The sequence below is a fragment of the Pipistrellus kuhlii genome, unplaced genomic scaffold, assembly GCF_014108245.1.
Source record: "Pipistrellus kuhlii isolate mPipKuh1 unplaced genomic scaffold, mPipKuh1.p scaffold_m20_p_2, whole genome shotgun sequence".
NCBI classification, from domain to species: Eukaryota; Metazoa; Chordata; class Mammalia; order Chiroptera; family Vespertilionidae; genus Pipistrellus; species Pipistrellus kuhlii.
In genome coordinates this window covers 79,404,061-79,417,005 of record NW_023425515.1, presented here as the reverse complement: position 1 = coordinate 79,417,005, position 12,945 = coordinate 79,404,061, and positions in this window count along the sequence as shown.

Here is a 12,945-nt window from a genome sequence, read left to right as displayed (position 1 = left end):
ATGATATTTTTTCTTTGTTCATTTTTATATTACAGGGTTCTGAAATGTATTACCAATGGAACTCCACACAGAAAGACTGCCTAGAGATCACATTGTTCTTTGTTGCATAGTAATCTGTTACATGCTCAAAGCTTATGGTTGTTAAATGCCTTTAATTATTAAGAAACATGTAAAACAAATTTTAGCATACTGGTATTACATTTATATTTAGAACACATAGGAAAAAGACATAATTTAGTACTTACACAATCTTCAAATTCCCTGATGTTCACTAAATTACTATATATTGAAATGCAATTGGCAAACAGAAATATGTGTATCAATATTCACTGGTAAAATATTTATTTGATATCTATTTAAGTAGATTGAAAATAGCATCTTTCTTTGTTCTTTGTGTAACACTTCACTATTAAAGCTGTACTCAATCATACAATTACAATTTTATTGACTGATTTTTAGAGAGAGAGAGGAAGGGAGAGAGAAAGAGATTAATTTGTTGTTCCATTTATTTATGCATTCATTGGTTGATTCTTATGTGTCCTAACTGGGATGGAACCCAAAATCTTGGTGTATAGGAATGATACTCTCACAACTAAGCTTCCTAGACAACGACTAAATAAATGTACTTTAAGAATAAGATTTTGCCATAGCTGGTTTGGCTCAGTAGATAGAGCATCGGCTTGCAGACTGAAGGGTCCAGGTTTGATTCCAGCCAAGGGCACATGCCTAGGTTGCAGGCTTGATCCCCAGTAGGGGGCATGCAGGAGGCCTCAATCAATGATTCTCTCTCATCATTGATGTTTCTATCTCTCTCTCCCTCTCCCTTCTTCTCTGAAATCAATAAAAAAAATATTTTTTAAATAATAAAATTTTTAATGTATATTAATGGAGTCAATTATAGATTTTAGTATAATATCTAAGTGTTAAATTTTTAGTTTTATTTTAGGCAACAGGAAACCTTTTAAAATTATTTAATTTAAAAGCATTCATTAATTACAAATTAATCTAACCTTTATAAGTTTTCTGAGATATCTTTATTTAAAAAATATATTGAAATTTTCTGTTTAGAAATTAAATTAGTTTTTGTGTTGTTGTTTTTTATAATTCAAGTAGTGCATTGGGACTTCATGTGTATTTTCATAAAGCAAGCAGATTTCCTTACAATATGTATATTAAAATATGCTTGTAAATCAAATCCCTATTATAGTACAGTTTTTATACAGTTTTATCTTGGAAATTGTAAATAACAAGCCTAGTTTGTCTTGGATTCTTTAGTGAGCATTCAGCCCAAGGACAAAGGCTAGATTAAATAGCCCCTTCTCAGTCCTTATTCAGCAGGGGGCATTACATAAAAATTCAAACTGTGCAAGTGCAAAAATAGTCAGACTCCTTTGTTTATCTCATTAAGTCCTATGATGTATCCACTGAGAGAGGAATTGACTAAGGAACCATGACAGGATTGGATGGGTGTCAGACACACATCCAAAAGCTCTCTGCCTGCGTCAGAGAAGCTCTGCTTCAGGGAAGTTTGTGGGCCCTGAGACCGGCACAAGGGCAAGAAGAAAAAGAGAAACAGACTGATGTTTCGCTTGATCTGGAATTTAGCTGAAGCACCTGGATATGACAGATCACGCCATTTTACAAAACCTTAGCTTTTCACATTATTAGGGAACTGACCAAAGACAAAGGTTAATAAACTCTCCTTGCTTACTTAGGGCTGACAATGACTTGTCTCTCTGACTTGTAAAGTCTGCTAATCTTTTCTCTTAAATATTTCTTAAATCTATCTCATTCTGTCTATCCCCACTGCCCTTATGCATACATACTATTATCAACTTTTGCAAGGATCATTACAACAGTTTCTCTTCCTGCAGTCCAGAGCCCTTCCATTTGTCCCTTCACAGAAGTGTCAGTTATGTACCCTTTGTACACGCCATCATAGGGATCTGCTGCTCCCAGGCTTGGTATAAAGTTAAGCTCTTTACTCTGAAGCCCCCTACATGGCACACATGAGCTACTCAAATACTTGTTTAGGGAATAAACCACCAGTGAACAAATACACGAAGAAGACCAGGAGCTGCCTAATCAGATTCCCACCTACTTTCCCTGCTTTATCTCTTTGGCTGTGTAATTTTGCCGATTACATTGGCCCCTTATGTAGAATCACTCCCTCTTCTTTTTCCTCACCAACATCTGGTCACCTTTTGAGATTCAGCTCAATAATCACCTGCTTGCTGTCCCCACAGCATTTTAACTCTGAGTAACTTCCTCCCATATGATTCCATACCAACCTGTGTACATGTTTACCTTTGAGTGTTTAGCTCCATTGCATTTTAGTCATTTATTTTCATGTCTGTCTCTTTAGCAGGGCTATTTTCTTTGAGGACAAGATTTTATCTTATGTAGATATCTTGGCTTCCTAATATGTAACCCACCCTTCTACATCAAATATAGTTATAACCTTATGTAAATAATGCATCGCTACGTTTTCCAGTGTGTGTGTGTGTGTGTGTGTGTGTGTGTGTGTGTGTGTGTGAAAGAGAATTATTAATGAACTAGTGGCCTGGTGCACAAAATTCGGGGTCTCCCAGCCTGGACTGTGTCCTATCACAGTGCAGGAGCCCTAGCCCCAAAGAGGTAGGCCCTGACCACCCATCCAGGGCTTCTCTATAGATTGCCACAAAGAGGTAGGCTAGAGCCAGGGGACACCTGAGGACCTTGGGTTGGGCCATGGTGGAAGCCTGTGGACACCCGGGAACAGACCCACAGCAGAGGCCTCCCTCTGTGTGTGCCTGTCTAACCCCTACTGTGACCCCCACCTCCGTTCCTGACCCTGCAGGGCCCCGCCCACCTGCACCTGCTGTGCATGCTGCCTGTTGAGTGGTCATGGCATTACAGTGTCCTGGACAATTTGCATATTCCTTTATTATTATATAGGATATAATTTATCCTTTTTTACCTTTGTCACATTATATTTGTAAGCATATTTTACTAAATTAGATACTCAACTGAAACTGAAGAAGAGCCTGCCAGGCAAATAACAGGTATGGAAGCCCTAGTTAGGAATAGACTTTGTAATGTGGGAGGCAGAGAGGTTCATGTGACTGGAGTGTGTGACTCAAGAGGGAAATGGTGAGGGAGGGCTAGAGAAGTAGACATTGGTTAAAATTAGTAGTTAAGATTACATAATTATTGCAGGACAAGACACTGAAAGGTTTTGTGGAAAATAAAAGAAAATGGTTTATTAAATTTGCTGTTTATTATGGTATGAAATATGAAAACTACAAAGGAATGAAAACTGACTCCCAGGTTCTTGGCTTAGGAAACGGGGGCAGTGGATGGTATCCTGGTCAGTCCAGACTGCTATAGCACAATGGCAGAGACTGGGTGGCTTAAACAATGGAGATTTATTTTCTCAAAATTCCGGAGATCAGGGTGTCAGTATCGGTGGCCCACTGAGAGTTCTTTCCTAGCGAACAGGTGGTTTCCTTCTGTCCTCTTTCAATCCTAAGGGCTGTGTCAGCACATGGGGGAAAACAGTGCTCTGGTGTCTTCTTCTTATAGGGACACTAATTCCATCATGGCCTCATCTAAAACTAATTGCTTTCCAAGGCCCCCACTGCCTTATTGCATCACACCGGGACATGGTCTTCAACATAAGAAATTTGGGAGGAGGGGGGAGACATGGGATCCAGTCCATAACAAGAAAAAACTATACAGAGGTTGGAGATAAAAATTTGAATTAGAATAATCTAGAGTTTGGGGAGCCTGCTATTAAAAATGCAAGTCAATACATCTTCTAAGTGCTGTGTCAACAGATGAATTATGAGAAGCTTAGGATAGCATAATACATGTTAAATTATTAATATGTTCTGTGACAATGTGTTACCTTTCTCAAGTAATATATTTGCATTTTAATGAGTTTTTACTAAACACTTTGACCTAAATAAATTGCTTTACTACTCGGCATACTAGCCACCTGACAGACTTTGAGGGTTTAATACTGTGATAGGCAATCAACATGCTGCACTGAACGGGCACCACACCTTTCTCCCCTAATGTACATGTCATCCGTGGCTAGTACATTCTCAAGATTGCTGCCTTCAACATCCACATTTCCTAGGGCAGCCTTCTCAAAGAGGGAAGAAGCCACCACCACACCCATATTAGGAGCATTTCCTGATATCATCTCTAAAAGACTTGTGTACCTATTCACTCCTTAGTTTGAGGAAACCTGCTTTCACTCAATAAGTAAAGTTAATAAGCTTCTACCTTATAATTAAGTAGATAAGGTACTATTTGAATATTCTAAAATATCAATGGGTAAAATGCTGAGGATACATAACTATGCTTTTATTTTTGTTGTTATGCTAAACAAAGAAAAACTTTTATTCTCCAAATAGTCTACTTGTTTGTAATGTAAATCTAGGTTTTTTAGGGGCAGTAAAATCACAACCATCACTAGGCGCATATTCATCTCCTAGGCCAGTCTTCAGCAAACTGCAGCTCCAGAGCCACATGTGGCTCTTTGACCCCTTGAGTTAGAACCACTTCAAAATAGACTCGCCCAGGCAGAAAACTGACTTCTGTGCATGGGCCATGCAGTTTCAATGCACTATACATGAGCGCCGACAAGTGGTATTTTGTGGAAGAGCCACACTCATGGGGCCAAAGAGCTGCATGTGGCTTGCGAGCTGCAGTTTGCAGACCACTGTCCTAGACTAACATCAGTAGTTTGGGACTCAGTGCCATTTGAAAAACTCTCTTGATCTGGGAAAACTGAGAGTAAACACTAGGAGACAGGAGGGACATAAAAGATAACGTCAGTGCTTTTTCTAGTGAGCATCAGTAGATTCATGGACATAGCCAAAGTTAAAGCTTGTTTGATTCATTTCTAGATAATGAAGTATTGCATATACTTTATGAAATTCCTCATAAGACAAAAACTTTGTATTTTTTGTTATACCTATATGTGTGATTGTGTAACTATTATAATAAAAATGGCTGTTATTTAGCCACAAATATATTCTTTTAGGGTCTAGCACTAGGATATTTAAAATTCCATATTAAAGGCTAAAGATGGGAACATACTGTCAAAAGTATATATGAGCTGAAACTGGTTTGGCTCAGTGGATAGAGCGTCGGTCTACAGACTGAAAAGTCCAAGGTTCGATTCTGGTCAACGGCATGTACCATGGTTGTGGGCACATCCCCAGTGGGGGTTGTGCAGGAGGCAGCTAATTGTGGTGTTTCTCTCTCATCGATGTTTCTAGCTCTCTATCCCTCTCCCTTCTTCTCTGCAAAAAATCCATAAAATATATTTTTTAAAAGTGTATATGATATTTTGCAACTGTTGAATTAAAATTAGAAAGAGGATTAAATATAATAAAGAATTTAGAAACATGCACTTTATTTAATAAAGCTGTCAGTTAGCTATTGTTCTATAACAACTCACTCTAAAACTTTAATGGCTTAAACCGAAAAGCATTTATTATTTCTTATGTTTCTACAGATTGCCTGGGCAGCTCTGTTGATCTGGGATGTCCTCTGTGATCTCACTTGGGCCTGTTCAAGCATCTCGTTCAGCTAGCTGGAAGGAGTGCTAGAGTCTGCCTATTTATAATGGTCTTGCCTAAGGTTTACTTATAGCTTAGTAGGAAGGAATCTGAAAATAGCATTTTAAAAGTTGCAAGTTGTCTTTCAACAGAAGTTACATGACTTTACTTATTTTTGAAAGAACAATAAATAAGCCTCTGTATAAATTTTGGGAAATTTGCATATTTTAAGACAGCCAAATAATGAAATCATTGTCAATTTGCATTTTACACACATAGTGCAACAAAAATGTGTGATGAAAATAAAGCATCATTTGACTTCTTGCTTGGAAGCTTGGACTCAAGAAGACAATTGTCCTCAAATTTGCTTTAATTATATTTAAATGAAATAAATACCCAGATCCTCCTTTAAGTACCTGAAAGGGTGCACAAAAGTATATATTTGATTTGATTAAGAAAAACAGATATCAAAAATTTAATTGGCCTCCATGTTTTGTAGATAAGCCAATAGTTTTATAAAGCTGATAAAATCAAGTTAAGTTTCCATACCTGTTTTACATATTAACTTCTAAATTAAAATAAAGTATTTACAAATTACTTTTATGTAATCTTAATGAGCTTGATTTATTTCTAGATAATGGTAGAGATAAATGACTTATTTCTTTAAAAATGCAAATAAGAAAAGGATAAATCCCATTGTATCTTAAAAAAAAGGTAAATAGTTAATAATTTCAACGAAGTCACAGTATTACTTTAAAATCCTTTTCTAATTAGAAGAGTAATACAACAATAGTAGAAATTTGTATTTCTTTGGGGGAAATTTATGTGTTTATGTATGTTACTATATTTCCATTAGATTTTCAATCTTTTATTTCAAGAGAACTTTTCATACAATAAGGAAATAACCTTTTGTCTAAAATCAGATTTCCTTATGCATCATTCAATATTTTTTTTCTTTTAAGATTTCTGCTTAAATGCCCTCTTACCCCAGAGTTCAGAGAAGTCATCATAATTTTCTTTATCACAGAAATGATTTTTAAAATGTGATGTTGCATGAATTTTTATTAAAATGTCTAGTAAAAACAAAGGCATGGCAGGAACTGTAGAGTTGAAATATTAAATAAAAGATGAAATGATAATAAGGATAGCTTCAAAATATGTACTCTGGGGCCGGCGGGTCACTGCACAGAGGAATTCATCCTGAGGAGAACTGTCTACCCTGGAGCCTTCTTTTTTCTAGTTGATTATCTGTCACGTGTGACAACTTGCTAGACAGCAAATTATCCTAAAACTTACAGAATAAAACTCAAGGCCAAAATACATCATAGCTATTTATTCTTCCTGAAGACCATTCGAAACCAAAGGCTTCTCTTAACTGTCCCCATCTCTAAATAGTGCACACATTGCACAAGTCACAGAGTACTTACATTGGTAAACTATCTCATTTTAGTTTATATTTCCACAGAGATGACCCAAGCAGGGAATTTCTTCATGAAGACTTATGCTTGAATAAGTTCTGCCAGAATGCAGAATCAAGAAGAAAATATATGTGGGGGTTCATATTTATATCAAGGTCAAACTCATTAGAAACAAAAAAATAAAGAAATAAATTGATATTTATACAGAAGAGAGAGTCCCTCTTATACAGTCTTTTAAGTAGTGCATGCTTTTGAGGCACTGATTAGTTTATGTTTCACATTCTTTGTAATAATTTAAAGAGGGATAGAAATATTAATCTGAAAAAATTTTGGTTTCCCCATGCAATAATGAAGCAAATTCTCACTTTCATAATCGATAAGTCAATGATGTTTTGCTCACATTTTGTAAAATCCTAAAGAACAAAATCAAAGCAAGAATATGTGTAAGACAGTTTATTTCAATTGTTTGTTTTCTTGTATATTAGCAAATGATGCATTATTTAACTAACTGGCAGAAGAGGGAGTATAAACACTTGAAAACAAACAAACAAAAAAAACAACAACAAAGCGATGATAACCTTAACCTTTAAAGTCAAATACTAAATGACTTTTGAAGGGTCTTTGTGTTTTGTTTTGTTTTTGTAGCTCTGGTGAAGGAATCAGACTGTTCTGTGTAGACTAAAATGAAAATCCTTCATGTTATTATGCTCATGTTTCTAAAATGTTAACATCAAAGACTATACTATACTTTCAGGGATCATTTCTATAGTTTGTTACTAAACTGTTAACATCAGCGCACCTTACTCAAAACAAAATGGATTAGGAATTGCTGCACTTATTTACATTTTTACAATTAAATTCACACATGGAAATAACAGAATACATAGGGTTTTTCAAAAAAACAGTGACTATTCATTTGGAAGTAATTTTAATTGTTATTTTTGGAAGACTATGGGAGAATCAGCAAGATCTAAATTTACTTTAGGCTAGAATGAATAGATAACAATTTCAATAAGAGGTTGAGAAATTATTTAAAAAATGCTCACTGAGTTTAGTTTGGAAGTCAACCATGCAGACATAACAATTTATATTTTGGGGTATGCACACACCTAACACCCAAGATAAAGTACTATTTTTCAACTCATGACATTTTGGATCAAACAATATTATTTTTAATGGGGGAATGAGTGCAAGATAGGAAAAGGAAATATAACTCCAAACTAATAAAATTTAAAAAACGAAGTCTTGTAAAAAGGAAACATAAGAGGCTAATCTCTTACCTGAATCGAGGCAGAGAAAACAAACAAACAAAAATACAAAAATAAAGTCAAGCAAGCCACAACTCTTAAGTTTGCTTGGTGCAGGTGATAGAATTTAGAATTTTTATGTGTCATGATCAGGGATTAGAGAAACAAGACAAAAAAAATCTGTAAATCAAACAAGGTTGCTGCTATGGAAAATGTTTTCAATAGTGTTATCTTTCTAACATAAGTATTTAATACTTATACTTTCTTTATACCAAGATAAGATTTATCATATTAGATGCAAATTTCTGGTGATGTGGGTGAGGCAGCAGAATGCAACCATGGCTTACGGTTTTGAATTTTTAATTATGAGTTTCAATTATCTTACAAATACCAAGCTAATATAATTTCATTGACATGTAAATTTGTTTGCAAATATGACCAATATTTGAAAACAATTTTTAAAATAGTGATGTTTCATACTAATATCAAATAATACATTATTTCACATTTTTAGAGGAAACATTAAAAAGGGAGGTCTGTTTGCAGGAGGTTAACCTTTAAATTTGTGGAAAACAAGATCTATGATTATAGCACCATACAATTTATTGTCCAAGCCAGGACAATAGAGAATAAAAAAAGAGGCACTAAAATCAGTACAATTTAAAATATATATAATTTAAAATATATGTATACCAAAAAAAATTATTTTAAGTTGAATACATTACAAAATAGTTTCAATAAAATCAACATTTAATAAATTTTAAAATTTTGGTCATTTCTAGATCTAGTACCAAATCACTCATGTTTTTCTGAATGATGGTTTTTTTTTTTAAGAGTTTCATTGAGTTATATTTTAAATATTGTAATATTCATGATTTTAGTATACAGCTCAATGAATTTTAGTATATCTATACAGATGTGCAACCAGCATCACAATCTAATTTTAGAAACTTTTCATAACCTTCAGGCTCTACTTAATATGCTTTTATTATTGTATAATACTCATTTGTGTACATGTATCACACCTCATGCATCCATTCTGCCATTGGTGACCATTTAGATGATTTCCAACTTGGCTTCTATAAATACAGCTGCTATGGAGATTCTTGTACAGAGCTTCTGGTACACCTGGGCACACATTTCTGTTTGATAAAGTGATGGGAGTGGAATTTCTGGATTAAAGTATAAGCATACCTTTACCCTAAGTAGATAATTCCAAATTGCTTAGTAAAGTGTCTGTTCTGATTCCTTCCTGTAGCACATGAGAGGCCCTGACACATATATACTTACCGAAAGTTTTAATTTTTAGACATCTTGAAATGTATGTAGTGATATTTTATTGAGACTTAAAATGTATTTTACCTACAATTTATAAGGCTAAATAAGTTTTTATGTTTATTTGCCCTTTGGATATCTTCTCTAGAGAAGTATATTCACCATTTTTCTACTGGGTTGTCTGTTTTTTATTGGTATACTAGAGGCACAATGCAAGAAATTTGTGCAAGAGTAGACCTTCACAGCCTCAGTGGCTGCCTCAATCCCTCCCTGGGAGCTGCAGAGGCTGTCTGGATCCCTCCCTCACAGCCACGGTGGCTGCCTCAATCCTGTGGCTGCAGCCCAGCCTTCATCTGGAAGGCCATCTGGAAGGACATCCAGAAGACCTTCTGGTCTAATTAACATATTCCTTTTTTTATTATTATATATTAGAATCTTTATATATCTGGATGGACTATCTCTGTTGGTCATCTCATTGCCAAAAATTCTACTCTGTAACTTTTCATTGTATTAATGGTAAATTTTGAGAAACAAAAGTTTACAACTCTAATATAGTCCAAGTAACATCTTTTATCTTTACAGTTAAGCTATTGTGTTCTACATAAGGAATATTTTTAACCTAATACAGTTGAGATTTTTAAATATTATCCAAATGTAGTAAATATAAATATTGTTGTATCTTGCACATTTAGATCTATAGTCCACCAGGAATTTATGTTTATTTTTAAATAGGGGCTGGTTTCACTCTCTTTTTCTGCAATTTAAGTAGAGTGTTGGCCCAATTATATTTACTGAAGTGATACTGTTTCCCTCTGCTCTATACTGACCCTTTATAATAATATAATAATTATATATATGATTTTAGCCTCCCTATCCTGTTTCACCCGTTGTTGTTGTTTTTTCCCTATAATAAACAATTGACTATTTTAATTACTGTGCTATATAATAAATCTTTATTTCTGGTAAAGTAAGTCTTCCTGCTTTGTTCTTCTTAAAGATTTTCTTGCATATTTCTAAGCCTTTTCATGTCCAAGTATCTTTTAAAATTATTTTGTAATTTTTCCAAAATTAAAAGATGATATTTAGGTTGGGATCATATTAAATTGATAACTTTGTAGTATTATGTTTTCTAATGCATGAACATATCTCATTGCTACATTTTTATGTTTTCTTTAATTTCTCTAAATGTTTGACTCTTTTTTTGCTGAGATATCAGTCATATTTTGTTAGATCTATTTTTACATATATATTTTTTAAATTGTTGCTATTTGAAATGGTACATTTTATAATATTTTATTTTCCAACATTCTTTGTTGTTGATATATAAAGAATACAATTGCTTTATACTCAGAATGCTTATAGCTGAGTAGTATTCCATTGTATATGTTGACCATATTCTCTTCAGCCAATTGTCTACTAAAGAAAACTTTGGTTGTTTCAGTGTCTTGCCCACCATGATCAATGCTTTAATGAACATAGGAATTTGCAAATAAATGTTCTCAATTTTTCATCAAAAGAGGGGGTTGTTGAGTCATATGGTAACTCTATTTGTAACTCTATACTATTTTCCATAGTGGCTGTATCAGTTTAAATTCTGACCAGCAGTGAATGAGTGTTCCAGTTCCTTTTACTCCACAAACTCTCTAACACTTGTTATTACTTGTCTTGTTAATAATAGTTATTCTAATAGATGTGAGATGACATCTCATTATAATTTTAATTATCATTTCCTTAATAGTTAGTGAAATTGCACTTCCTTTCACATGTCTATTATTTTTGGATGCCTTCTTGAGAGAAGTATCTGTTCAGGTCCTTTGCCTATTTTTTTAATTGGATTGTTTGTTTAGTGTTGAGCTGTATAATATATCTACACTAATAAAAGAGAAGCATGCAAATTGACTGAACCTCTGCTACACCCACCAGCCAAGCCCACCAGCCAATCAGGAGCAAGTATGCAAATTAACCTAACAAAGATGGTGATGGCCACAGAGCTGGAGCAAGCTGGAGACTTTGGTTGCCCCTGGCAATGGAGGAAGCCAAGCTTCCCACCCGCCCTGGCCAGCCCTGGCCTCTGCTCAAGGAGGCTACAAAGTTTCAATTATAAAAGATTAAAAAATAAATAAATAAATAAATAAATAAAAAGATAAAATATCTGCTTGGTCCAAAACTGGCTTTCCAATATCCTCCAAGGGATACCAGATTGTGATAGGGTGCAGGCCAGGCCGAGAAACCCCACTGGTGCATGATCAGGGCCAGGGAGGGACTGTGTGAGGGCTCCAGGGCATGCCTGGCCTCTTCCACTCAGTATTGATTGGCCAGACCCCAACAGCAAGCTAATCTTGCAGTCAGAGCATCTGCTCCCTGATGGTCAGTGCATGTCATATTTGCAAAATATTTCCCTTTTTTTTTTTCTTTTTTCTTTTTTTGAATGTATTGGGATGACACTGGTTAACAAAATTACACAGGTTTTCAGTACAAGTATATATATATCAATTTTCCTGCTTCCATATTTGGTTTTATGTAACCTACTTTATTTTTGTAATTCTCACCCAAATATATGAGAGAAAGAAAGAAATGTCAAGGTGAGAGAGAAACATTGATTGGCTGCCTCCCATATCAACGCCATCCAGGGACTTAACCTGTAACCTAGGAATGTGCCCTGTCTGGGAATCAAACTTGCAAACTTTTGGTTTATGGGAGAATGCTCCTACCAAATGAGCCGCCTGGTCAGGGCTGTTCTTTATATATATTTTTATATTAACTCCTGACGAGAGCTGTTGTTTCAAATATCTTCTCCCTTTTGGTTGGTTGCTTTTTGATTAATTGTGGTTTCTTTTGCTGTACAGAAGTTTTTGGTTTGATACAGTCCCATTAATTTATTTTGCATTTACTTTCCTTGCCTTCAGTGTCAAATTCATAAAATCCTCTCTAAGACTAAAGTCCATAAGTTTAGTACCTATGTTTTTGTTTTGTTTTTTTCTATGTAATTTATTATTTCAGGTCTTATATTTAGGTCTTTGTTACATTTTCAATTAATTTTTGTATATAGTATAGACAGTAGCTTAGTTTCATTCCTCTGCATGTGGCTTTCCATTTCCTAGCACCATTTATTAAAAAAAAAAAAAATTCTTTTTGCCATTGTATGTTTTACGCTCTTTTGTCAAAATTTATTTGCCCATATACATGTGTGTTTACTTTTAGGCCCTCGATTCTGTTCCATTGTTCTGTGTGCCTATGTTTCTGTTAATACCATGCTATTTTTATGGAAAATACCTCAACATAATAAAGGCCATAAATGACAAACCCTCAGCTAGTATCATATTCAATGGCAAAATGTGAAACATTTCCCTCTAAAATCAGGAACAAGATAAAGATGCCACTTTTACTACTCTTATTTATAATAGTGCTGGAAGTCATAACCAGAGAAATCAATCAAGAGAAAGAAACAAA